Genomic DNA, 5857 nt, shown 5'->3' on the forward strand with positions numbered 1-5857 from the left:
ACAATGGGAAATGTTTCTTCACTCAAGCCTATCGCAGTCCAATACTGGACATAGGCCTCCACAAAAGTTCGCGCCATAAATGCCGTGAATTAATGTGTATTGCCCATAGTCACCACGCTAGACAGACGGGTTGGTGACCGCGGGGCTGGGTTTCTCGCACCGAAGACGCTGGAATGGGAAAGGTTTACATCTAAAGAAAATAGCATGTATTAAAAAAAAAATCCGAGAAATGTACAACCTCCAACTTGGTGTATGGTATTAGTAGGAGTGTGATAGAAGCTTCCCACCTTCTTGATGGGAAAAACCCCAAAATATAGCTATGGGAGAGAGAAGACCTATGACTTTCGCTTTATTCTGACGAATTCTATTTTTGACAAGTATATTGTAAGCAAAACAGCACAATTTTCTCGTTTTATATTACAATCTGCTATTTCTAAGTTATGTGTTAGAGCTTACACTGTAAGCTTCGTGAGGCAACTTATATTGTATTCTCCAGAAATAACATCTCGTAGCAATGTAGTGCTCGCATCTAAGTTGTTGTGCAATTGTTGTTGTTAGTTGTTCTATTTTCAACAACTACATGTATTATATTCATAGGTATAAAGGATTACCTTCTGTGCATTCATATATATAGTGTAATTAAATTGTAAATTACACGTGTCGATTTTTTTCTGAATTTCTAATGAGGAAGGTCGAAGACACTATTTATATAGATTTCTATCATTTTTGGGATTGTCTGTCTGACTTTCTGTTTGTTTAAATATGCATCACAGATTTAGTGCTAAAAGCAGAATAAAAAACGGCCTGAAGATCGTAAAGTATTTACTGATATGTCATAATTAGTCGTTATTTCGTTAAATTGCTTACTATTTTGAATTACAGCGCTTAAAGGCGAAGAGTAGGCAAGTATATTTATTGACGTTTGACCCAAAAAGTGTAACCACGTCTGTAATTCAATATTTTACAGCCGTGTGTAATAAACACATACCTACGTATTTAAAGGTCATTGAAATACTTTTTTTTTCAAACTGTCACATATAATAAGAATGGAACAAGAGAAAACACATTGCAATTAGATATAAAAGATAAAAATAGAGCGGTAGAAGTTATGCGGGAAGTAGTCGAAAGAGGCACGAGGGAGATCACGTCTCGGCAATTACATGTAACGACACGCCCGCAGCTCGACCCGCGCTAAACGTTGACCATTACCGAGCTGTCTTTTTATTGTGACGACTGACGGCCACTCCCTAATGATCGTTTTAGAATATTTTATGACTAAGTTTTTACTATTCGGGTGACAGGCTTGGGATTTGTTTTATTTCTTTCGGGATATATGTGTATACACTACCAGTTTTTTTTTATAATTTTAGCATATCTAATAACTAAAAAGACTTAAAACCGACTCTAAACCAATCAATTTAAATAAAACCATCGATAAATAAAATAATACATTAATAAAAAATCAATAAAAATAGTAAAGTAAGGCAATCCTTACTTGAAAATACAAGAACTCATTGAAAGGATACAAAATTTTTAAAAGAACCCTTCGAAATTAATTTTGATATGTCTGTAACAACGTATTGTGTAACAGGAAACAGTATGGCCTCTTTTGTTTATATAATATTTTTATGACAAACATTAATTGTAGTTTTATACATGAGTAGTCATGTGGGTAGTTTTAAAATGAAGGGTTATTGCAGCCGTAACACGTAATGGGATCCAATTACCGTAATCTCCGCTCGAAATAGTGCTATTGTTTTTCATTTCGTATTATTTCGTTTTATGGAAATGAATTTAATTGAATTTTAATTACTATACTGAAATTCGAATAACGACGGGGTTTGTAACACAAACATGTCCAGTGATCCTCATTAGATAAGATGTCAATCGTCAACAATTTGTGTACTAGGTGTGAAAGGAAATATGTATTTCTTAATAATGAATGAAGTAGAATTGACACTGAGATATCTTTCTCTAATTAATCTATACATCTATACAAATAAATAAAATTGGAGTGTCTGTTTGTAATATTAAAATAACCGCTTTTGACTAAATTAATATGTATGTGTATACATGGTACATATACGAAAATAACATTTTTTTATAATTTTTGTCTGTCTGCCTATCTTTTTGTTCCGGCTAATCTCTGAAACGGCTGGACCTATTTTGACGGCACTATCACTGGCAGATAGCTTGTATGATAAGGAGTAACTTAGGCTAATTTTAGTTCTTTCTTATAACTCCGAACTCAACAACACAGTAGTACAGTATAAAACATTGTAATAAAATTAGTCTGATCTGATGGAGCTTTATTATGCAGCTTTTCTCTAGTAATCTTAGTGCTAAATTTTAAACACTTCGCTTCTGTGAAACCACCAGTTTCTTAGAAAGTAGTTAACTTTGACACCGTGCATGAACCCTTTAAAGTATTCGCGAAATCAAATTTTATAAAGACGAGGGGTAAATAAAAAGTATTCGAGATGTCGAAAGTGCTTTTAGAGCGACCTCTGAACTCGTTGCGACAATAAATGTTCGAATAGATTCACCTCGAGAGCACTCACGGCTCACGCACCTCTATTTCGAGAACTGTTTTCCTTCATATATTTAGTTTATAAATTTTGATGGTAATGATTTGCAAAGGAAGAAATAAACGGAGCCTCTCGGTCTTGACGTAAAGTTTTAATGATATTGTGAGTAGTAGTTTTTGTAGACTTCGATAAATGTCTTAACAATCGACTTATGTAGACTTACGTCGAATAGGGAATATTTTGAAGACTTATCTTTTCTACGTGACATTGGCGAAATCATCTGTGCTCATTTTGGCTCTATTGAAAGCCATTAACCTAAGGAAGATGAAGAAGAATAAGATTTGTTGTTTTTGTGTTTTTTATTATCTTGTAAGATCTAATTTAGTTTGACTATTATAAAAACAATCAGTTCATTTAGGTTACTTATATTAAATTTTTGGAGATTCTACATCAGTACTCGTAATAATTAATTTCGTTTAATAGAAACCCTAGAAGCATTTTTAACTTCTGTTGAAGATGAGGTACTTTTTTTTTGAAATTTTAAGCACTCAATTTTATGTAGTTTTAAATGGAATGTCAATAAAAATATCGCTGATATTTTTAGTATTAACTGTATTTTTATTTTCTCCAAATGTTCGAAATGAATTATGTAAATCAATGTTGTCTAATGTTTACCATAATCCTTCTTTAAGAGACCCGCAAACCACTCGCTTTCCATTTATTATTATTCTTCGTTTAATGGTTGCTTTCAATTCTGTCTCGTTGTAGTTAACATCTTAGAATGGACTTGTTACCTAATTAGCTTTATTACCATTGATTCATTAACGGCTTTTTATATGAATTGTAACAGTCTAAAATCAGGAAAATTTCGTGAGTCTGATAAAAAATTAAAATAGGAAATACTTAATTACGGATATGATGTTTTTAATTATTAATATTTTTACAAATTATTTAAGACACTAGTTATTCAAATATACGTAATTATTTTGTTTATACCTAATAAATATTACGTAGACATTACAATTAACGAGGTAGGTATATACCGCTTATCATTCTTATTATCATAACGGTACCTATTCCCTTCCGTCGTGTTCCATACCGTTCGTGCAAATTTCCCTCGGCTATTGCGCGTCCAAAATAAACGAGCGACTCGAATTAATAGACTTCGGTTGTGTTTTTGCACTTTAGATTAATTTGTTCTGACTGACCTGGATCGGGGTCGAGAGCGTATTTATTATGCATGGACGTCTTTAAAATTAATTATGCGTGAAGGGATAGAACTAGGAAAATGTTTTACGTGGTAATTTTATTGACGCGACTGAGTGGGGTCGGAGTCCTGTCGAGAGACCCCGGGGTCTTAGGATGGTACAATTATTAATTTATTATCTTGATAACAAAAGAAAATAATTGAGGTATAGCAAAGCAGGATATACCCAGCTCAAAATCTGGAGAAGCCCGACTAGGAAAGAGCCTAGATCTTACAGAAGATCACATCTAAATAACATTTTTTTCAAGCAGTGCAGTGCAGTGTTCTTGTGGTTTATAAAGTGACCAGAGCTCCTGGGGGCTCCTGTTTAAATTTCTATTATTTGTTTTTAGACCGCAAACAGTATTATTGATTTTAAATGGCACTTAAGAATCTTGTGACAGATGGATTTACCAATATGACAGATATGTATTAAATATCATTTTGAACGATATTTATTTGACAGTCCCCATAAAACATATTTTATGAAAGTAACAAAAGCACAATAAACTTCGATAGCTTCGGGTGCGGTTTGTGGTTCTACTGCTCAGTCGGTGTGTGTTTACTTAAGTGTAAGCTTTACAACAATAATATTTGGGGTGTAGTAATTTCGTAGCTTACCATAGTAACTGAGGTTTTCATCAAAACAAGCTTTTGCTAAAGCCAGTCCATCTAAAATAACAATCTGTTGATAGATAATTTAGTCAGTGTGCATACTAAATAATTAATGTAGGAAAGTTATCGACATTGATTGAAATCGGTTTCATAACCTTTACTGTATGCAATTGCTAATGAAATTTAAAAACTCGGAATAAAATTTATGTATTTATTAAAAAATATTAAATAAATATTTAATTCGTTAAAATATTTTACTATATTTAACAATTAAATAGATGTATTTTATTATAACGCCCAGTGAACGAGTGTCCTTAAACGTATAGCGGTCGTCGCCGAGAAGGCGAGTAGGCGACTACGTAACGTAATATTCTTATTCATGAGATATTTATCGAGTCTCCTGTTTAGCGACACGCTGTGCACCGGCATCAATAAAGATGACGGAGCGCGCTCATAAATAGGGTGCTCGATGATATGAAATGTACCAAATTATTTTGATTCCCTTCCGTCGTTTCGATACGGAATGACTGTCGTAACATCTGTTGATCGTATATTTTAGCTGCCGTGATTTATATTTGTATTATAATGACCAGGCATTTCGCGATATTGTTGCTTTTTTGTTGCTTCGTGTTTTTTTTTTTGTGAAATCTGTTGTTTTCTGTCTATAATCTTCTCATATCAAGCGTGTAATATTTGTTAAAATTGAATCATTAGAGAGAACGACACTAGGTGCAAATATTGAACTATTTATTGAAAAAAAAGTAATTTTAAAATACACTATAGGAATAAAACACGTGAATCGATATCAGACGATCAAATGGACGTAACTTAAATAAATAGCAGTAGCTTCGAAGAATTATAATATTTATTGAGCCTATAAACGCTCAAAGAAAAGTAGTGATTGTAAACATACATATACTTAATTATGATAATATAAAATATTGATAATAGACAGAGGTAATATATATTTCGTAATTCAAAATACTTCACGTGCATAACAACTGTGACAATATCGCTTTAATTGTTAGTAAAGTCGCGGCCTCTTTGTGATATTTCGAGAGTGGCAAACATGCTCGTCACATGTGACTCTACTGCTCGCGTGTCACAGTTTTATGCAACGGTATGTACTTCCAAAGACGTGTAAAGTGAAGTATAATGTAGTAGCGACATACTTCTTGCTTTAGCTTCATATAAACCGTTTTACCGAAGTAACCTAAATGAAAAAGGCATTCGTTATATCAACAATGTGACTATAATTTTGACTTGACTGTAATTTTATCGTTATTTTCATTTAATACCTCGCTTTAGATGTGTTTGAAATTAACAAGTATATGCTGAGACGTCGTATCTTCGTCTCGAATCGATTTTGTGGTAATCAATGAGTGTAAGCAAGTGCTACTTTCGCTAAATCTCAAAATTACGAAACGCCGATCCCTTGGCCCTTGTTTTGCAAGTGTATAAAGACCAC

The sequence above is a fragment of the Melitaea cinxia genome, chromosome 19 (assembly GCF_905220565.1).
Source record: "Melitaea cinxia chromosome 19, ilMelCinx1.1, whole genome shotgun sequence".
NCBI lineage: Eukaryota > Metazoa > Arthropoda > Insecta > Lepidoptera > Nymphalidae > Melitaea > Melitaea cinxia.